We start from the raw sequence: 25,081 nt of genomic DNA, 5'->3' as shown, positions 1-25,081 counted from the left end.
GTATCCGTTGGACCTTCTTATTGACGATGAAACACAGAAATTGCATCGGAATTAAATACAAATGGCAAAATGCCGACATAAGTACACGAAGACTGAATCTTCTTACTGTCTATGTTTTGAATCATTGCTGTGACACCAGTTATAGATTCCGATGCTTCACTTCTGGTTTATTGTATCCCTCTGACCTTCTTATTGACGATGAAACACAGTAATTGCATCGGAATTAAATAGAAAAGGCACAATGCCGACTTAAGTACAAGAAGACTGACTCTACTTACTGTCTATGGTTTGAACCATTCCTGTGACACTAGTTATAGATTCCGATGCTTCACTCCAGGTTTACTGTATCCCTTGGACCTTCTTATTGACGATGAAACACAGAAATTGCATCGGAATTAAATACAAAATGCACAATGCCGACTTAAGTACAAGAAGACTGACTCTTCTTTCTGACTATTTTATGAACCGTTCCTGTGACACTAGTTATAGATTACGATGCTTCACTTCAGGTTTACAGTATACTTTGGTCCTTCTTATTGACGATGAAACACAGAAATTGCATCGGAATTAAATACAAAAGGCACAATACTGACTTAAGTACAAGAAGACTGACTCTTCTTACTGTTTATATTTTGAACCATTCCAGTAACACTAGTTATAGAATCCGATGCTTCACTTCAGGTTTACTGTATCCTTTGGAACTTCTTATTGACGATGAAAATATGAAATTGCATCGGAACTAAATACAAAAGGCACAATGCCGACTTAAGCACAAGAAGACCGACTCTTCTTATTGTCTATGTTTTGAACCATTACTGTGATTCTAGTTATAGATTCCCGTGCTTCATTCCAGGTTTACTGTATCCCTTGGACCTACTTATTGACGATGAAACACAGAAATTACATCGGAATTATATACAAAAGGCACAATGCCGACTTAAGTTCAAGAAGACTGACTCTTCCTACTTTATATGTTTGAACCATTCCTGTGACACTAGTTATAGATTGCGATGCTTCACTTCAGGTTTACTGTATCCCTCTGACCTTCTTATTGACGGTGAAACACAGATATTGCATCGGAATTAAATACGAAAAGACAAATGCCGACTTAAGTACAAGAAGACTGACTCTTCTTACTGACTATGTTTTGAACCATTCCTGTGACACTAGTTATAGATTCCGATACTTGACTTCAGGTTTATTGTATCCCTCGGACCTTCTTATTGACGATGAAACACAGAAATTGCATAGGAATTAAATACAAAAAGCACAATGCCGACTTAAGTACAAGAACACTGACTCTTCCAACTGTCTATGATTTGAACCATTCCTGTGACACTAGTTATAGATTCCGACGCTTCACTTCAGGTTTACTGTATCCCTTGTAACTTCTTATTGACGATGAAACACAGAAATTGCATCGGAATTAAATACAAAAGGCACAATGCCGACTTAAGTACATGAAGACCGACTATTCTTATTGACAATGATTTGAACCATTCCTGTGATACTAGTTATAGATTCCGATGCTTCACTTCAGGTTTACTGTATCCCTTGGACATTCTTATTGACGATGAAACACGGAAATTGCATCGGAATTAAATACAAAAGGCACAATGCCGACTGAAGGACAAGAAGACTGACTTTTCTTACTGACTATGTTTTGAACCATTCTTGTGACACTAGTTATAGATTCCGATGCTTCACTTCAGGTTTACTGTATCGCTTGGACCTTCTTATTGACGATGAAACACAGAAATTGCATCGGAATAAAATAAAAAAGGCAAAATGCCGACTTAAGAACACGAAGACTGACTCTTCTTAAGGTCTATGGTTTGTACCATTCCTGTGACACTACTTATAGATTCCGGTGCAACACTCCAGGTTTACTGTATCCCTTGGACCTTCTTATTGACGATGAAACACAGAAATTGAATCGGAATTAAATAAAAAAGCACAATGCCGACTTAAGGACAAGAAGACTGACTCTTCTTACTGACTTAGTTTTGAACCATTAGTGTGTCACTAGTTATAGATTCCGATGCTTGACTTCAGGTTTACTGTATCCCTTGGACCTTCTTATTGACGATGAAACACAGATATTGCATCGGAATTAAATAGAAAAGGCACAATGCCGGCTTAAGTACAAGAAGACTGACTCTTCTTACTGTATATGTTTTAACCATTCCTGTGACACTAGTTATAGATTCCGATGCTTCACTTCAGGTTTACTGTATCCCTTGTACCTTCTTATGGACGATGAAACACAGAAATTGCATCGGAATTAAATACAAAATGCACAATGCCGACTTAAGTACATGAAGACCGACTCTTCTTATTGACAATGATTTGAACCATTCCTGTGATACTAGTTATAGATTCAGATGCGTCACTTCAGGTTTACTGAATCCCTTGGACATTTTTATTGACTATGAAACACAGAATTTGCATCGAAATTGAATACAAAAGGCATAACGCCGACTTAAGTACAAGAAGACTGACTCTTCTTACTGTCTATGTTTTGAACCAATCCTGTGACACTAGTTGTAGATTCCGATGCTTCACTCCAGGTTTACTATATCCCTTGGACCTTCTTATTGACGATGAAACACAGAAATTGCATCGGAATTAAATACAAAAGGCACAATGCCGACTTAAGGACAAGAAGACTGACTCTTCGTAATGACTATGTTTGAACCATTCCAGTGACACTAGTTATAGGTTCCGATGCTTCACTTCAGGTTTACTGTATCCCTCTGACCTTCTTATTGACGATGAAACTCAGAAATAGCATCCGAATTAAACACAAAAGGCACAATGCCGACTTAAGTACAAGAAGACTGACTCTTCTTACTGACTATGTTTTGAACCATTCCTGTGACACTAGTTATAGGTTCCGATGCTTCACTTCAGGTTTACTGTATCCCTCTGACCTTCTTATTGACGATGAAACTCAGAAATAGCATCGGAATTAAACACAAAAGGCAGAATGCCGACTTAAGTACAAGAAGACTGACACTTCTTACTGACTATGTTTTGAACCATTCCTGTGACACTAGTTATAGATTCCGATGCTTCACTTCAGGTTTACTGTGTACTTTGGACGTTCTTATTGACGATGAAACACAGAAATTGCATCGGAATTAAATACAAAAGGCACAATGCCGACTTCAGTACAAGAAGACTGACTCTTCTTACTGTCTATATTTTGAACCATTCCAGTGACACTAGTTATAGATTCCGATGCTTCACTTCAGGTTTACTGTATCCCTTGGACTTTCTTATTGACGATGTAACACTGTAATTGCATCGGAATTAAATACAAAAGGCACAATGCCGACTAAAGTACAAGAAGACCGACTCTTCTTAATGTCTATGTTTTGAACCATTACTGTGACTCTAGTTATAGATTCCGGTGCTTCACTCCAGGTTTACTGTATCCCTTGGGCCTACTTATTGACGATGAAACACAGAAATTGCATCGGAATTAAATACAAAAGGCACAATGCCGACTTAAGTACAAGAAGACTGACTCATCTTACTGTATATGTTTGAACCATTCCCGTGACACTAGTTATATTTTCCGATGCTTCACTTCAGGTTTACTGTATCCCTCTGACCTTCTTATTGACGGTGAAACACAGAAATTGTATCGCAAATAAATACGAAAAGCAAAATGCCGACTTAAGTACAAGAAGACTGACTCTTCTTACCGTCTATGTTTTGAACCAATTCTGTGACACTAGTTGTAGATTACGATGCTTCACTTCAGGTTTACTGTATCCCTTGGACCTTCTTATTGACGATGAAACACAGAAATTGCATAGGACTTAAATACAAAATGCACAATGCCGACTTAAGTACATGAAGACCGACTCTTCTTATTGACAATGATTTGAACCATTCCTGTGATACTAGTTATAGATTCAGATGCTTCACTTCAGGTTTACTGTATCCCTTGGACCTTCTTATTGACGATGAATCACAGAAATTGCATCGGAATTAAATACAAAAGGCACAATGCCGACTTAAGGACAAGAAGACTGACTCTTCTTACTGACTATGTTTTGAACCATTCCTGTGACACTACTTATAGGTTCCGATGCTTCCTTTCAGGTTTACTGTATACTTTGGACGTTCTTATTGACGATGAAACACAGAAATTGCATCGGAATTGAATACAAAAGGCACAATGTCGACATAAGTACAAGAAGACTGACTGTTCTTACTGTCTATGTTCTGAACCATTCCTGTGACACTAGTGATAGATTCCGATGCTTCACTCCAGGTTTACTGTATCCCTTGGACCTTCTTATTGACGATGAAACGCAGAAATTGCATCGAAATTAATTACAAAAGGCACAATGCCGACTTAAGGACAAGAAGACTGACTCTTCCAACTGTCTATGTTTTGAACCATTCCTGTGACACTTGTTATAGATTACGATGCTTCACTCCACGTTTACTGTATCCCTTGGACCTTCTTATTGACGATGAAACACAGAAATTGCATCGGAATTAAATACAAAAGAACAATGCCGACTTCAGTACAAGAAGACTGACTCTTCTTACTGTCTATATTTTGAACCATTCCAGTGACACTAGTTATAGATTCCGATGCTTCACTTCAGGTTAACTGTATCCCTTGGACCTTCTTATTGACGATGAAACACTGAAATTGCATCGGAATTAAATACAAAAGGCACAATGCCGACTTAAGTACAAGAAGACCGACTCTTCTTATTGTCTATGTTTTGAACCATTACTGTGAATCTAGTTATAGATTCCGGTGCTGCACTCCAGGTTTACTGTATCCCTTGGACCTACTTATTGACAATGAAACACAGAAATTGCATAGGAATTAAATACAAAAGGCACAATGCCGACTTAAGTACAAGAAGACTGACTCATCTTATTGTATATGTTTGAACCATTCCTGTGACACTAGTTATAGATTCCGATGCTTCACTTCAGGTTTCCTGTATCCCTTGGACCTTCTTATTGACGATTAAACACAGAAATTGCATCGGACTTAAATACGAAAAGCAAAATGCCGACTTAAGTACAAGAAGACTGACTCTTCTTACTGACTGTGTTTTGAACCATTCCTGTGATACTAGTTATAGATTCCGATGCTCCACTTCAGGTTTACTGTATCCCTCTGACTTTCTTACTGACGATGAAACACAGAAATTGCATCGGAAATAAATAGAAAAGGTACAGTGCCGACTTAAGTACAAGAAGGCTGATTCTTCTTACCGTCTATGTTTTGAACCAATCCTGTGACACTAGTTGTACATTCCTATGCTTCACTTAAGGTTTACTGTATCCCTTGGACCTTCTTATTGACGATGAAACACAGAAATTGCATAGGAATTAAAAACAAGAGGCACAATGCCGACTTAAGTACAAGAACACTGACTCTTCCAAAGTCTATGTTTTGATCCATTCCTGTGACACTAGTTACAGATTCCGATGCTTCACTCCAGGTTTACTGTATCCCTTGGACCTTCTTATTGACGATGAAACACAGAAATTGCATAGGACTTAAATACAAAATGCACAATGCCGACTTAAGTACATGAAGACCGACTCTTCTTATTGACAATGATTTGAACCATTCCTGTGATACTAGTTATAGATTCAGATGCTTCACTTCAGGTTTACTGAATCCCTTGGACATTTTTATTGACTATGAAACACAGAATTTGCATCGAAATTGAATACAAAAGGCATAACGCCGACTTAAGTACAAGAAGACTGACTCTTCTTACTGTCTATGTTTTGAACCAATCCTGTGACACTAGTTGTAGATTCCGATGCTTCACTCCAGGTTTACTATATCCCTTGGACCTTCTTATTGACGATGAAACACAGAAATTGCATCGGAATTAAATACAAAAGGCACAATGCCGACTTAAGGACAAGAAGACTGACTCTTCGTAATGACTATGTTTGAACCATTCCAGTGACACTAGTTATAGGTTCCGATGCTTCACTTCAGGTTTACTGTATCCCTCTGACCTTCTTATTGACGATGAAACTCAGAAATAGCATCCGAATTAAACACAAAAGGCACAATGCCGACTTAAGTACAAGAAGACTGACTCTTCTTACTGACTATGTTTTGAACCATTCCTGTGACACTAGTTATAGGTTCCGATGCTTCACTTCAGGTTTACTGTATCCCTCTGACCTTCTTATTGACGATGAAACTCAGAAATAGCATCGGAATTAAACACAAAAGGCAGAATGCCGACTTAAGTACAAGAAGACTGACACTTCTTACTGACTATGTTTTGAACCATTCCTGTGACACTAGTTATAGATTCCGATGCTTCACTTCAGGTTTACTGTGTACTTTGGACGTTCTTATTGACGATGAAACACAGAAATTACATCGGAATTAAATACAAAAGGCACAATGCCGACTTCAGTACAAGAAGACTGACTCTTCTTACTGTCTATATTTTGAACCATTCCAGTGACACTAGTTATAGATTCCGATGCTTCACTTCAGGTTTACTGTATCCCTTGGACTTTCTTATTGACGATGTAACACTGTAATTGCATCGGAATTAAATACAAAAGGCACAATGCCGACTAAAGTACAAGAAGACCGACACTTCTTAATGTCTATGTTTTGAACCATTACTGTGACTCTAGTTATAGATTCCGGTGCTTCACTCCAGGTTTACTGTATCCCTTGGGCATACTTATTGACGATGAAACACAGAAATTGCATCGGAATTAAATACAAAAGGCACAATGCCGACTTAAGTACAAGAAGACTGACTCATCTTACTGTATATGTTTGAACCATTCCCGTGACACTAGTTATATTTTCCGATGCTTCACTTCAGGTTTACTGTATCCCTCTGACCTTCTTATTGACGGTGAAACACAGAAATTGTATCGCAAATAAATACGAAAAGCAAAATGCCGACTTAAGTACAAGAAGACTGACTCTTCTTACCGTCTATGTTTTGAACCAATTCTGTGACACTAGTTGTAGATTCCGATGCTTCACTTCAGGTTTACTGTATCCCTTGGACCTTCTTATTGACGATGAAACACAGAAATTGCATAGGACTTAAATACAAAATGCACAATGCCGACTTAAGTACATGAAGACCGACTCTTCTTATTGACAATGATTTGAACCATTCCTGTGATACTAGTTATAGATTCAGATGCTTCACTTCAGGTTTACTGTATCCCTTGGACCTTCTTATTGACGATGAATCACAGAAATTGCATCGGAATTAAATACAAAAGGCACAATGCCGACTTAAGGACAAGAAGACTGACTCTTCTTACTGACTATGTTTTGAACCATTCCTGTGACACTACTTATAGGTTCCGATGCTTCCTTTCAGGTTTACTGTATACTTTGGACGTTCTTATTGACGATGAAACACAGAAATTGCATCGGAATTGAATACAAAAGGCACAATGTCGACATAAGTACAAGAAGACTGACTGTTCTTACTGTCTATGTTCTGAACCATTCCTGTGACACTAGTGATAGATTCCGATGCTTCACTCCAGGTTTACTGTATCCCTTGGACCTTCTTATTGACGATGAAACGCAGAAATTGCATCGAAATTAAATACAAAAGGCACAATGCCGACTTAAGGACAAGAAGACTGACTCTTCCAACTGTCTATGTTTTGAACCATTCCTGTGACACTTGTTATAGATTACGATGCTTCACTCCACGTTTACTGTATCCCTTGGACCTTCTTATTGACGATGAAACACAGAAATTGCATCGGAATTAAATACAAAAGAACAATGCCGACTTCAGTACAAGAAGACTGACTCTTCTTACTGTCTATATTTTGAACCATTCCAGTGACACTAGTTATAGATTCCGATGCTTCACTTCAGGTTAACTGTATCCCTTGGACCTTCTTATTGACGATGAAACACTGAAATTGCATCGGAATTAAATACAAAAGGCACAATGCCGACTTAAGTACAAGAAGACCGACTCTTCTTATTGTCTATGTTTTGAACCATTACTGTGAATCTAGTTATAGATTCCGGTGCTGCACTCCAGGTTTACTGTATCCCTTGGACCTACTTATTGACAATGAAACACAGAAATTGCATAGGAATTAAATACAAAAGGCACAATGCCGACTTAAGTACAAGAAGACTGACTCATCTTATTGTATATGTTTGAACCATTCCTGTGACACTAGTTATAGATTCCGATGCTTCACTTCAGGTTTCCTGTATCCCTTGGACCTTCTTATTGACGATTAAACACAGAAATTGCATCGGACTTAAATACGAAAAGCAAAATGCCGACTTAAGTACAAGAAGACTGACTCTTCTTACTGACTGTGTTTTGAACCATTCCTGTGATACTAGTTATAGATTCCGATGCTCCACTTCAGGTTTACTGTATCCCTCTGACTTTCTTACTGACGATGAAACACAGAAATTGCATCGGAAATAAATAGAAAAGGTACAGTGCCGACTTAAGTACAAGAAGGCTGATTCTTCTTACCGTCTATGTTTTGAACCAATCCTGTGACACTAGTTGTACATTCCTATGCTTCACTTAAGGTTTACTGTATCCCTTGGACCTTCTTATTGACGATGAAACACAGAAATTGCATAGGAATTAAAAACAAGAGGCACAATGCCGACTTAAGTACAAGAACACTGACTCTTCCAAAGTCTATGTTTTGATCCATTCCTGTGACACTAGTTACAGATTCCGATGCTTCACTCCAGGTTTACTATATCCCTTGGACCTTCTTATTGACGATGAAACACAGAAATTGCATCGGAATTAAATACAAAAGACAAAATGCCGACTTAAGAGCACGAAGACTGACTCTTCTTACTGTCTTTGTTTTGTACCATTCCTGTGCCACTAGTTATAGATTAAGATGCTTCACTTCAGGTTCATTGAATCCCTCTGACCTTCTTATTGACGATGAAACACAGAAATTGCATCGGAATTAAATACAAAAGCCACAATGCCGACTTAAGTACAAGAAGACTGACTCTTCTTACTGTCTATGTTTTGAACCATTACTGTGAATGTAGTTAGAGATTCCGATGCTTCACTCCAGGTTTACTGTATGCCTCTGACCTTCTTATTGACGATGAATCACAGATATTGCATCGGAATCAAATACAAAAGGCACAATGCAGACTTAAGTACAAGAAGACTGACTCTTTTTACTGACTATGTTTTGAACCATTCCTGTGACACTAGTTATAGATTCCGATGCTTCACTTCAGGTTTACTGTATCCCTTGGACCTTCTTATTGACGATGAAACATAGAAATTGCATCGGAATTAAATACAAAAGGCAAAATGCCTACTTAAGTACACGAAGACTGACTCTTCTTACTGTCTATGGTTTGAACCATTCCTGTGACACTAGTTATAGATTCCGATGCTGCACTCCAGGTTTACTGTATCCCTTGGACCTTCTTATTGACGATGAAACACAGAAATTGCATCGGAATTAAATACAAAAGGCACACTGCCGACTTAAGGACAAGAAGACTGACTCTTCTTACTGACTTTGTTTTGAACCATTAGTGTGACACTAGTTATAGATTCAGATGCTTCACCTTCAGGTTTACTGTATCCCTAGGACCATCTTATTGACGATGAAACACGGAATTTGCATCGGAATTAAATACAAAAAGCACAATGCCGACTTAAGTACAAGAAGACTGACTCTTCTTACTGTCTATGTTTTGAACCATTCCATTGACACTAGTTATAGATTCAGATGCTTCACTCCAGGTTTACTGTATCCCTTGGACCGTGTTATTGACGATGAAACACATAAATTGCATCGGAATTAAATGGAAAAGTCACAATGCCGACTTATGTACAAGAAGACTGACTCTTCTTAATGACTATGTTTTGACCCATTCCTGTGACACTAGTTATAGATTCCCATGCTTTACTTCAGATTTACTGTATCCCTTGGACCTTCATACTGACGATGAAACACAGAAACTGCATCGGAATTAAATACAAAAGGCAAAATGCCCACTTAAGTACACGAAGACTGACTCTTCTTACTGTCTATGTTTTGAACTATTCCTGTGACACTAGTTATAGATTCCGATGCTTCACTTCAGGTTTACTGTATCCCTCTGACCTTATTGCCGATGAAACACAGATATTGCATCGGAATTAAATACAAAAGGCACAATGCCGACTTATGGACAAGAAGACTGACTTTTCTTACTGACTATGTTTTGAACCATTCCTGTGACACTAGTTATAGATTCCGATGCTTCACTTCTGGTTTACTGTATCCCTCTGACCTTCTTATTGACGATGAAACACAGAAATTGCTACGGAATTAAATACAAAAGCCACAATGCCGACTTAAGTACAAGAAGACTGACTCTTCTTACTGTCTATGTTTTGAACCATTTCTGTGACACTAGTTATAGGGTCCGATGCTTCACTTCAGGTTTACTGTATCCCATGGACTTTCTTATTGACGATGAATCACAGAAATTGCATCGGAATTAAATAGAAAAGGCACAATGCCGACTTATGTACAAGAAGACTGACTCTTCTTACTGTCTATATTTTGAACCATTCCAGTGACACTAGCTATAGATTCCGGTGCTTCACTCAAGGTTGACTGTATCCCTAGGACCTACTTATTGACGATGAAACACAGAAATTGCATCGGAATTAAATACAAAAGGCACAATGCCGACTTTAGTACAAGAGGACTGACTCATCTTGCTGTCTATGTTTTGAACCATTCCTGTGACACTAGTGATAGATTCCGATGCTTCACCCCAGGTTTACTGTATCCCTTGTACCTTCTTATTGACGATGAAACACATAAATTGCAACGGAATTAAATGGAAAAGTCACAATGCCGACTTATGTACAAGAAGACTGACTCTTCTTAATGACTATGTTTTGAACCATTCCGGTGACACTAGTTATAGATTCCCATGCTTTACTTCAGGTTTACTGTATCCCTTGGACCTTCATACTGACGATGAAACACAGATACTGCATCGGAATAAAATACAAAAGGCAAAACGCCCACTTAAGTACACGAAGACTGACTCTTCTTACTGTCTATGTTTTGAACCATTCCTGTGACACTAGTTATAGATTCCGATGCTTCACTTCAGGTTTATTGTATCCCTCTGACCTTCTTATTGACGATGAAACACAGAAATTGCATCGGAATTAAATAGAAAAGGCACAATGTCGACTTAAGTACAAGAGGACTGACTCTTCTTACTGTCTATGTTTTGAACCATTCCTGTGACACTAGTGATAGATTCCGATGCTTCATTCCAGGTTTGCTGTATCCCTTGTACCTTCTTATTGACTTTGAAACACAGAAATTGCATCGGAATTAAATAGAAAAGGCACAATGCCGACTTATGTACAAGAAGACCGACTCTTCCTACTGTCTATGTTTTGAACTATTCCTGTGACACTAGTTATAGATTCCGATGCTTCACTTCCGGGTTACTGTATCCCTCTGACCTTATTGCCGATGAAACACAGATATTGCATCGGAATTAAATACAAAAGGCACAATGCCGACTTAAGGACAAGAAGACTGACTCTTCTTACTGACTATATTTGAACCATTCCTGTGACACTAGTTATAGATTCCGATGCTTCACTTCTCGTTTACTGTATCCCTCTGACCTTCTTATTGAAGATGAAACACAGAAATTGCATCGGAATTAAATACAAAAGCCACAATGCCGACTTAAGTACAAGAAGACTGACTCTTCTTACTGTCTATATTTTGAACCATTCCAGTGACACTAGTTATAGATTCCGATGTTTCTTCAGGTTTACTGTACCCCTTGGACCTTCTTATTGACGATGAAACACTGAAATTGCATCGGAATTAAATACAAAAGGCACAATGCCGACTTAAGGTCAAGAAGACCGACTCTTCTTACTGTCTATGTTTTGAACAATTATTGTGACTCTAGTTATCGATTCCGGTGCTTCACTCCAGGTTGACTGTATCCCTAGGACCTACTTATTGACGATGTAACACAGAAATTGCATCGGAATTAGATAAAAAAGGCACAATGCCGACTTTAGTACAAGAGGACTGACTCTTCTTGCTGTCTATGTTTTGAACCATTCCTGTGACACTAGTGATAGATTCCGATGCTTCACTCCAGGTTTACTGTATCCCTTGGACCTTGTTACTGACGATGAAACACATAAATTGCTTCGGAATTAAATGGAAAGGTCACAATGCCGACTTATGTACAAGAAGACTGTCTCTTCTTAATGACTATGTTTTGAACCATTCCTGTGACACTAGTTATAGATTCCCATGCTTTACTTCAGGTTTACTGTATCCCTTGGACCTTCATACTGACGATGAAACACAGAAATTGCATCGGAATTAAATACAAAAGGCAAAATACCCACTTAAGTACACGAAGACTGACTCTTCTTACTGTCTATGCTTTGAACCACTCCTGTGACACTAGTTATAGATTCCGATGCTTCACTTCAGGTTTATTGTATCCCTCTGACCTTCTTATTGACGATGAAAGACAGAAATTGCATCGGAATTAAATAGAAAATGCACAATGTCGACTTAAGTACAAGAGGACTGACTCTTCTTACTGTCTATGTTTTGAACCATTCCTGTGACACTAATGATAGATTCCGATGCTTCACTCCACGTATACTGTATTACTTGTACCCTCTTATTGACGATGAAACACAGAAATTGCATCGGAATTAAATAGAAAAGGCACAATGCCGACTTAAGTACAAGAAGACTGACTCTTCCTACTGTGACACTAGTTATAGATTCCGATGCTTCACTTCTGGTTTACTGTATCCCTCTGACCTTCTTATTGAAGATGAAACACAGAAATTGCATCGGAATTAAATACAAAAGCCACAATGCCGACTTAAGTACAAGAAGACTGACTCTTCTTACTGACTATGTTTGAACCATTTCTGTGACACTAGTTATAGGGTCCGATGCTTCACTTCAGGTTCAGTGTAACCCATGGAATTCCTTATTGACGATGAATCACTGAAATTGCATCGGAATTAAATAGAAAAGGCACAATGCCGACTTAAGTACAAGAAGACTGACTCTTCTTACTGTCTATATTTTGAACCATTCCAGTGACACTAGTTATAGGTTCCGATGCTTCTTCAGGTTTACTGTATCCCTTGGACCTTCTTATTGACGATGAAACCCTGAAATTGCATCGGAATTAAAGACAAACGGCACAATGCCGACTTAAGGACAAGAAGACCGACTCTTCTTAATGTCTATGTTTTGAACCATTACTGTGACCCTAGTTATAGATTCCGGTGCTTCACTCCAGGTTTACTGTATCCCTAGGACCTACTTATTGACGATGAAACACAGAAATTGCATCGGAATTAAATACAAAAGGCACAATGCCGACTTAAGGACAAGAAGAATGACTCTTCATACTGACTATGATTTGAACCATTCCTGTGACACTAGTTATAGATTCCGATGCTTGACTTCATGTTTCCTGTATCCCTTTGACCCTCTTATTGACGATGAAACACAGAAATTGCATCGGAATTAAATACAAAGGGCACAATGCCGACTTAAGTACAAGAAGACTGACTCTTCTTACTGTATATGTTTGAACCATTCCTGTGACAGTGGTTTTAGATTCCCATGCTTCACTCCAGGTCTACTGTATCCCTTGGACTTTCTTATTGACGATGAAACACAGATATTGCATCGGAATGAAATAGAAAAGGCACAATGCCGACTTAGTACAAGAAGACTGACTCTTCTTACTGATTATAGTTTGAACCATTCCTGTGACACTAGTTATAGATTCCGATGCTTTACGTCAGGTTTACTGTATACCTTGACCTTCTTATTGACGATGAAACACAGAAATTGCATCGGAATTAAATAGAAAAGGCACAATGCCGACTTAACTACAAGAAGACTGACTCTTCTTACTGTCTATGTTTGGAACCAATCCTGTGACACTAGTTGTAAATTCCGATGCTTCACTTCAGGTTTACTGTATCCCTTGGACATTCTTATTGACGATGAAACACAGAAATTGCATCGGAATTAAATACAAAATGCACAATGCCGACTTAAGTACAAGAAGACTGACTCTTCTTACTGTCTATGTTCTGACCCATTCCTGTGACACTAGTTATAGATTCCGATGCTCCACTCCAGATTTACTATATCCGTTGGACCGTCTTATTGACGATGAAACACAGAAATTGCATCGGAATTAAATACGAAAGGTAGAATGCCGACTTAAGGACAAGAAGACTGACTCTTCTTACTGACTATGCTTTGAACCATTCCTGTGACATTAGTTATAGATTCCGATGCTTCATTTCTGGTTTACTGTATCCCTTGGACCGTCTTATTGACGATGAAACACAGAAATTGCATCGGAATTAAATACAAAAGGCAAAATGCCGACTTAAGTACACGAAGACTGACTCTTCTTACTGTCTATGTTTTGAACCATTCCTGTGACACTAGTTATAGATTCCAATGTTACACTCCAAGTTTACTGTATCCCTTGGACCCTCTTATTGACGATGAAACACAGAAATTGCATCGGAATTAAATACAAAAGGCGCAATGCCGACTTAAGTACAAGAAGACTGACTCTCCTTACTGTCTATGTTCTGAACCAATCCTGTGACACTAGTTGTAGATTCCGATGCTTCACTTCAGGTTTACTGTATCCCTTGGACATTCTTATTGGCGATGAAACACAGAAATTGCATCCGAATTAAATACAAAAGGCACAATGCCGTCTTAAGTACTAGAAGACTGACTCTCCTTACTGTCTATGTTTTGAACCATTCCTGTGACACTAGTTATAGATTCCGATGCTTCACTCCAGGTTTACTATATCCCTTGGACCGTCTTATTGACGATGAAACACAGAAATTGCATCGGAATTAAATACAAAAGGCAAAATGCCGACTTAAGTACACGAAGACTGACTCTTCTTACTGTCTATGTTTTGAACCATTCCTGTGACACTAGTTATAGATTCCAATGTTACACTCCAAGTTTACTGTATCCCTTGGACCCTCTTATTGACGATGAAACACAGAAATTGCATCGGAATTAAATAGAAAAGGCACAATGCCGACTTAAGTACAAGAAGACTGACTCTTCTTACCGTCCTTGTTTTGAACCTTTCCTGTGACACTTGTTACAGATTCCGATGCTTCACTCCAGGTTTACTGTATCCCTTGGACCTTCTTATTGACGATGAAACCCGGCCTTCGCATCGGAATTCAATAGAAAATTCACAATGCCGACTTAAGTACAAGAAGACTGACTCTTCTTACTGATTATAGTTTGAACCATTCCTGTGACACTAGATAAAGATTCCGTGCTTTACGTCAGGTTTACTGTATACCTTGGAACTTCTTATTGACGATGAAACACAGAAATTGCATCGGAATTAAATACAAAATGCACAATGCCGACCTAAGTACAAGAAGACTGCCTCTTCCTACTATCTATGTTTTGAACCATTCCTGTGACACTAGTTGTGGATTCCGATGCTTCACTTCAGGTTTACTGTATCCCTCTGACCTTCATATGGACGATGAAACACAGAAATTGCATCGGAATTAAATACAAAAGGCGAAATGCCGACTTAAGTACACGAAGACTGACTCTTCTTACAGTCTTTGATTTGAACCATTCCTGGGACACTAGTTATTGATTCCGATGCTTCACTTCAGGGTTATTGTATACCTCTGACCTTCTTATTGACGATGAAACACAGATATTGCATCGGAATTAAATAGAAAATGCACAATGTCGACTTAAGTACAAGAGGACTGACTCTTCTTACTGTCTATGTTTGAACCATTCCCTTGACTATAGTGATAGATTCCGAAGCTTCACTCCAGGTTTACTGTATCCCTTGGACATTCTTAATGACGATGAAACACAGAAATTGCATCGGAGTTAAATACAAAATGCACAATGCCGACTTAAGTATAGGAAGACTCACTCTTCTTACTGTCTATGTTCTGAACCAATCCTGTGACACTAGTTGTAGATTCCGATGCTTCACTTCAGGTTTACTGTATCCATTGGACATTCTTATTGACGATGAAACACAGAAATTGCATCGGAATTAAATACAAAAGGCGCAATGCCGACTAAAGTACAAGAAGACTGACTCTTCTTACTGTCTATGTTCTGAACCAATCCTGTGACACTAGTTGTAGATTCCGATGCTTCACTTCATGTTTACTGTATCCCTTGGACATTCTTATTGGCGATGAAACACAGAAATTGCATCGGAATTAAATACAAAAGGCACAATGCCGTCTTAAGTACAAGAAGACTGACTCTCCTTACTGTCTATGTTTTGAACCATTCCTGTGACACTAGTTATAGATTCCGATGCTTCACTCCAGGTTTACTATATCCCTTGGACCGTCTTAATGACGATGAAACACAGAAATTGCATCGGAAATAAATACAAAAGGCACAATGCCGAGTTAAGAACAAGAAGACTGACTCTTCTTACTGACTATGCTTAGAACCATTCCTGTGACACTAGTTATAGATTCCGATGCTTCACTTCTGGTTTACTGTCTCCCTTGGACCTTGTTATTGACGATGAAATACAGAATTTGCATCGGAATTAGATACAAAGGACAAAATGCCGACTTATGTACACGAAGACTGACTCTTCTTACTGTCTATGTTTTGAACCATTCCTGTAACACTAGTTATGGATTAAAATGCTACACTCCAGGTTTACTGTATCCCTTCGACCTTCTTATTGACGATGAAACACAGAAATTGGATCGGAATTAAATAGAAAAGGCACAATGCCGACTTAAGTACAAGAAGACTGCCTCTTCCTACTTTCTATGTTTTGAACCGTTCCTGTGACTCTAGTTGTCGATTCCGATGCTTCACTTCAGGTTTACTGTATCCCTTGGACCTTCCTATTGACGATGAAACACAGAAATTGCATCGGAATTAAATACAAAAGGCAAAATGCCGACTTATGTACACGAAGACTGACTCTTCCTACTGTCTATGTTTCGAACCATTCCTGTGACACTAGTTATAGATTCCGATGCTTCACTTCAGGTTTACTGTTTCCCTTGGACCTTCTTATTGACGATGAAACACAGAAATTGAATCGGAATTAAATACAAAAGGCACAATGCTGACTTAAGTAAGAGATGACTGACTCTTTGTACTGTCTATGTTTTGAACCATTTCTGTGCCACTAGTTATAGAGTCCGATGCTTCACTTCAGGTTTACTGAATCCCTTGGACCTTCTTATTGACGATGAATCACAGAAATTGCATCGGAATTAAATACAAAAGGCACAAGGCCGACTTACGTACAAGAAAACAGACTCTTCTTACTGTCTATGTTTTGAACCATTCCTGTGACACTAGTTTTGGATTCCGATGCTTCACTTCAGGTTTACTGTATCCCTCTGACCTTATTGCCGATGAAACACAGAAATAGCTTCGGAATTAAATACAAAAGGCACAATGCCGACTTAAGTACATGAAGACTGACTCTTCTTACTGTCTATGTTTTGAACCATTACTGTGTCTCTAGTTATAGATTCCGATGCTTCACTCCAGGTTTACTGTATCCCTCTGACCGTCTAATTGACGATGAAACACAGAAATTGCATCGGATTTAAATACAAAAGTCACAATGCCGAGTTAAGTACAAGGAGACTGACTCTCCTTACTGTCTATGTTTGAACCATTACTGTGACACTAGTTATAGATTCCGATGCTTCACTTCAGGTTTACTGTATCCCTCTGACCTTTTTATTGACGGTGAAACACAGAAATTGCATCGGAATTAAATACGAAAGGCAGAATGCAGACTTAAGTACAAGAAGACTGACACTTCGTACTGACTATGTTTTGAAATATTCCTATGACACTAGTTATAGATTCCGTTGCTTCACTTTAGGTTTACTGTATCCCTTGGACCTTCTTATTGACGATGAATCACAGAAATTGCATCGGAATTAAATACAAAAGGCACAAGGCCGACTTACGTACAAGAAAACAGACTCTTCTTACTGTCTATATTTTGAACCAATCCTGTGACACTAGTTATAGATTCCGATGCTTAACTCCAGGTTTGCTGTATCCCTTGGACCTTCTTATTGACGATGAAACACAGAAATTGCATCGGAATTAAATACAAAAGGCACAATGCCGACTTAAGGACAAGAAGACTGACTCTTCTTAGTGACTTTGTTTTGAACCATTAGAGTGACACTAGTTATAGATTCCGATGCTTCACTCCAGGTTTACTGTATCCTTTGGACCTTGTTATTGATGATGAAACACAGAAATTGCATCGGAATTAAATAGAAAAGGCACAATGTCGACTTAAGTACAAGAAGACTGACTCTTCTTACTGTCTATGTTTTGAACCATTCCTGTGACACTACTGATGGATTCCGATGCTTCACTCCAGGTTTTCTGTGTCCCTTGGACTTTCTTATTGACGATGAAACACAGAAATTGCATCGGAATTAAATAGAAAAGGCACAATGCCGACTTAAGTACAAGAAGACTGACTCTTCTTACTGTCTATGTTTTGAACCATTCCTGTGACACTAGTTATAGATTCCGATGCTTCACATCAGGTTTTCTGTATACCTTGGACCTTCTTATTGACGATGAAACATAGAAACTGCATGGGCATTAAATACAAAAGGCACAATGCCGACTTAAGTACAAGAAGACTTACACTTCGTACTGACTATGTTTTGAACCATTCCTGTGACACTAGTTATAGATTCCGATGCTTCACTTCAGGTTTACTGAATCCCTCTGACCTTCTTAGTGACGATGAAACACAGAAATTGCATCGGAATTAAATAGAACAGGCACAATGCCGACAGAAGTACAAGAAGACTGACTCTTCTTACTGTTTATGTTTTGAACCATTCCTGTGACACTAGTTTTGGATTACGATGCTTCACTTCAGGTTTACTGTATCCCTTGGACATTCTTATTGACGATGAAACACAGAAATTGCATCGGAATTAAATACAAAAGGCACAATGCCGACTTAAGTACAAGAAGGCTGACGCATTCTTACTGTCTATGTTTTGAACCATTCCTGTGACACTAGTTATAGATTGCGATGTTTCACTGCAGGTTTACTATATCCCGTGGACCTTCTTATTGACGATGAAACACAGAAATTGCATCGGAATTAAATACAAAGGGCACAATGCCGACTTAAGTACAAGAAGACTGACTCTTCTTGCTGTCTATGTTTTGAACCATTCCATTGACACTAGTTACAGATTTCGATGCTTCACTCCAGGTTTACTGTATCCCTTGGACCTTCTTGTTGACGATGAAACACAGAAATTGCATCGGAATTAAATACAAAAGGCAAAATGCCGACTTATGTACACGAAGACTGACTCTTCCTACTGTCTATGTTTCGAACCATTCCTGTGACACTAGTTATAGATTCCGATGCTTCACTTCAGGTTTACTGTTTCCCTTGGACCTTCTTATTGACGATGAAACACAGAAATTGAATCGGAATTAAATACAAAAGGCACAATGCTGACTTAAGTAAGAGATGACTGACTCTTTGTACTGTCTATGTTTTGAACCATTTCTGTGCCACTAGTTATAGAGTCCGATGCTTCACTTCAGGTTTACTGAATCCCTTGGACCTTCTTATTGACGATGAATCACAGAAATTGCATCGGAATTAAATACAAAAGGCACAAGGCCGACTTACGTACAAGAAAACAGACTCTTCTTACTGTCTATGTTTTGAACCATTCCTGTGACACTAGTTTTGGATTCCGATGCTTCACTTCAGGTTTACTGTATCCCTCTGACCTTATTGCCGATGAAACACAGAAATAGCTTCGGAATTAAATACAAAAGGCACAATGCCGACTTAAGTACATGAAGACTGACTCTTCTTACTGTCTATGTTTTGAACCATTACTGTGTCTCTAGTTATAGATTCCGATGCTTCACTCCAGGTTTACTGTATCCCTCTGACCGTCTAATTGACGATGAAACACAGAAATTGCATCGGATTTAAATACAAAAGTCACAATGCCGAGTTAAGTACAAGGAGACTGACTCTCCTTACTGTCTATGTTTGAACCATTACTGTGACACTAGTTATAGATTCCGATGCTTCACTTCAGGTTTACTGTATCCCTCTGACCTTTTTATTGACGGTGAAACACAGAAATTGCATCGGAATTAAATACGAAAGGCAGAATGCAGACTTAAGTACAAGAAGACTGACACTTCGTACTGACTATGTTTTGAAATATTCCTGTGACACTAGTTATAGATTCCGTTGCTTCACTTTAGGTTTACTGTATCCCTTGGACCTTCTTATTGACGATGAATCACAGAAATTGCATCGGAATTAAATACAAAAGGCACAAGGCCGACTTACGTACAAGAAAACAGACTCTTCTTACTGTCTATATTTTGAACCAATCCTGTGACACTAGTTATAGATTCCGATGCTTAACTCCAGGTTTGCTGTATCCCTTGGACCTTCTTATTGACGATGAAACACAGAAATTGCATCGGAATTAAATACAAAAGGCACAATGCCGACTTAAGGACAAGAAGACTGACTCTTCTTAGTGACTTTGTTTTGAACCATTAGAGTGACACTAGTTATAGATTCCGATGCTTCACTCCAGGTTTACTGTATCCTTTGGACCTTGTTATTGATGATGAAACACAGAAATTGCATCGGAATTAAATAGAAAAGGCACAATGTCGACTTAAGTACAAGAAGACTGACTCTTCTTACTGTCTATGTTTTGAACCATTCCTGTGACACTACTGATGGATTCCGATGCTTCACTCCAGGTTTTCTGTGTCCCTTGGACTTTCTTATTGACGATGAAACACAGAAATTGCATCGGAATTAAATAGAAAAGGCACAATGCCGACTTAAGTACAAGAAGACTGACTCTTCTTACTGTCTATGTTTTGAACCATTCCTGTGACACTAGTTATAGATTCCGATGCTTCACATCAGGTTTTCTGTATACCTTGGACCTTCTTATTGACGATGAAACATAGAAACTGCATGGGCATTAAATACAAAAGGCACAATGCCGACTTAAGTACAAGAAGACTTACACTTCGTACTGACTATGTTTTGAACCATTCCTGTGACACTAGTTATAGATTCCGATGCTTCACTTCAGGTTTACTGTATCCCTCTGACCTTCTTAGTGACGATGAAACACAGAAATTGCATCGGAATTAAATAGAACAGGCACAATGCCGACAGAAGTACAAGAAGACTGACTCTTCTTACTGTTTATGTTTTGAACCATTCCTGTGACACTAGTTTTGGATTACGATGCTTCACTTCAGGTTTACTGTATCCCTTGGACATTCTTATTGACGATGAAACACAGAAATTGCATCGGAATTAAATACAAAAGGCACAATGCCGACTTAAGTACAAGAAGGCTGACGCATTCTTACTGTCTATGTTTTGAACCATTCCTGTGACACTAGTTATAGATTGCGATGTTTCACTGCAGGTTTACTATATCCCGTGGACCTTCTTATTGACGATGAAACACAGAAATTGCATCGGAATTAAATACAAAGGGCACAATGCCGACTTAAGTACAAGAAGACTGACTCTTCTTGCTGTCTATGTTTTGAACCATTCCATTGACACTAGTTACAGATTTCGATGCTTCACTCCAGGTTTACTGTATCCCTTGGACCTTCTTGTTGACGATGAAACACAGAAATTGCATCGGAATTAAATAGAAAAGGCACAATGCCGACGTAAGTACAAGAAGACTGACTCTTCTTACTGACTATGTTTTGAACCATTCCTGTGACACTAGTTATAGATACCGATGCTTCACTTCAGGTTTACTGTATCCCTTGGACCTTCTTATTGACGATGAAACACAGAAATTGAAACGAAATTAAATACAAAGGGCACAATGCCGACTTAAGTACAAGAAGACTGACTCTTCTTCCTGACTGTGTTTTGAACCATTCCTGTGACACTAGTTATAGATTCCGATGCTTCACCTCAGGTTTACTGTATACCTCTGACCTTCTTATTGACGATGAAACACAGAAATTCATCGGAATTAAATAGAAAAGGCACAATGCCGACTAAAGTACAAGAAAACTGACTCTTCTTACTGTCTATGTTTTGAACCTTTCCTGTGACACTTGTTATGGATTCCGATGCTTCACTCGAGGTTTACTGTATCCCTTGTACCTTCTTATTGACGATGAAACAAAGAAATTGCATCGGAATTAAATTGAAAAGGCACAATGCCGACTTAAGTACAAAAAGAGTGACTCATCATCCTGACTGTGCTTTGAACCATTCCTGTGACACTAGTTATGGATTCCGATGCTTCCCCTTAGGTTTACTGTATCCCTCTGACCTTCTTATTGACGATGAAACACAGAAATTGCATCGGAATTAAATACAAATGGCACAATGCCGACTTAAGTACAAGCAGACTGACACTTCCTACTGCATATGTTTTGAACCATTCCTGTGACACTAGTTGTGGATTCCGATGCTTCACTTCCGGTTTACTGTATCCCTCTGAGCTTCATATTTACGAAGAAACACATAAATTGCATCGGAATTAAATACAAAAGTCACTAAGCCAACTTAAGGACAAGAAGACTGACTCTTCTTACTGACTATGATTTGAACCATTCCTGTGTCACTAGTTATAGATTACGATGCTTCACTTCAGGTTTACTGTATCCCTTGGACCTTCGTATTGACGATGAAACACAGAAACTGCATCGGAATTAAATACAAAAGGCACAATGCCGACTTAAGTACACGAAGACTGACTGTTCTTACTGTCTATGTTTTGAACCATTCCTGTGACACTAGTTATAGATACCGATGCTTCACTTCAGAATTACTGTATCCCTTGGACCTTCGTATTGACGATGAAACACAGAAATTGAATCGGATTTAAATACAAAAGGCAAAATGCCGACTTAAGTACACGAAGACTGACTCCTCTTACTGTCTATGTTTTGAACCATTCCTGTGACACTAGTTATAGATTCCGATGCTTCACTTCAGGTTTATTATATCCCTCTGACCTTCTTATTGACGATGAAACACAGAAATTGCATCGGAAATAAATAGAAAAGGCACAATGTCGACTTAAGTACATGAAGACCGACACTTCCTACAAAAGGCAAAATGCCGACTTAAGTACACGAAGACTGACTCTTCTTACTGTCTATGTTTTGAACCATTCCTGTGACTCTAGTGATAGATTCCGATGCTTCACACCAGGTTTACTGTATCCCTTGGACCTTCTTATTGACGATGAAACACAGAAATTGCATCGGAATTAAATAGAAATGGCACAATGCCGACTTAAGTACAAGAAGACTGACTCTTCTTACTGACTATGTTTTGAACCATTCCTGTGACACTAGTTATAGATTCCGATGCTTCACTTCACTTTTGCTGTATACCTTGGACCTTCTTATTGACGATGAAACACAGAAATTGCATCGGAATTAAATACAAAAGGCACAATGCCGACATACGTACAAGAAGACTGACACTTCCTACTGTCTATGTTTTGAACCATTCCTGTGACACTAGTTTTGGATTACGATGCTTCACTTCAGGATTACTGTATCCCTTGGACATTCTTATTGACGATGAAACACAGAAATTGCATCGGAATTAAATACAAAAGGCACAATGCCGACTTAAGTACAAGAAGACTGACGCATTCTTACTGTCTATGTTTTGAACCATTCCTGTGACACTAGTTATAGATTGCGATGTTTCACACCAGGTTTACTGTATCCCGTGGACCTTCGTATTGACGATGGAACACAGAAATTGCATCGGAATAAAATAGAAAAGGCACAATGCCGACGTAAGTACAAGAAGACTGACTCTTCTTACTGACTATGTTTTGAACCATTCCTGTGACACTAGTTATAGATTCTGATGCTTCACTTCAGGTTTACTGTATCCCTTGGACCTTCTTATTGAGGATGTAACACAGAAATTGCATCGGAATTAAATTCAAAAGGCAAAATGCCAACTTAAGTATACGGAGAATGACTCTTCTTACTGTCTATGATTTGAACTATTCCTGTGACACTTGTTATAGATTCCTATGCTACACCTCAGGTTTACTGTATCCCTCTGACCTTCTTATTGACGATGAAAGACAGAAATTGCATCGGAATTAAATAGAAAAGGCACAATGCGAACGTAAGTACGAGAAGACTGACTCTTCTTACTGTCTATGTTTTGAACTTTTCCTGTGACACTTGTTATAGATTCCGATGCTTCACTCCAGGTTTACTGTATCCCTTGGATCTTCTTATTGACGATGAAACACAGAAATTGCATCGGAATTAAATAGAAAAGGCACAATGCCGACTTAAGTACAAAAAGACTGACTCCTCTTACTGATTATAGTTTAAACCAATCCTGTGACACTAGTTATAGATTCCGATGCTTTACGTCAGGTTTACTGTATACCTTGGACCCTCTTATTGACGATGAAACACAGTAATTGCATCGGAATTAAATAGAAAAGGCACAATGCCGACTTAAGTACAAGAAGACTGACTCTTCTTACTGACTATGTTTTGAACCATTCCTGTGACACTAGTTATAGATTCCGATGCTTCACTTCACTTTTGCTGTATACCTTGGACCTTCTTATTGACGATGAAACACAGAAATTGCATCGGAATTAAATACAAAAGGCACAATGCCGATATACGTACAAGAAGACTGACACTTCCTACTGTCTATGTTTTGAACCATTCCTGTGACACTAGTTTTGGATTACGATGCTTCACTTCAGGTTTACTATATCCCGTGGACCTTCTTATTGACGATGAAACACAGAAATTGCATCGGAATTAAATACAAAAGGCACAATGCCGTCTTAAGGACAAGAACACTGACTCTTCTTACTGACTATGTTTTGAACCATTCCTGTGACACTAGTTATAGAAACCG

Source organism: Schistocerca serialis, chromosome 12, assembly GCF_023864345.2.
Source record: "Schistocerca serialis cubense isolate TAMUIC-IGC-003099 chromosome 12, iqSchSeri2.2, whole genome shotgun sequence".
Taxonomy (NCBI): Eukaryota; Metazoa; Arthropoda; class Insecta; order Orthoptera; family Acrididae; genus Schistocerca; species Schistocerca serialis.
The sequence above is the reverse complement of the archived record's forward strand: the minus strand, read 5'-3'. Positions refer to the sequence as shown.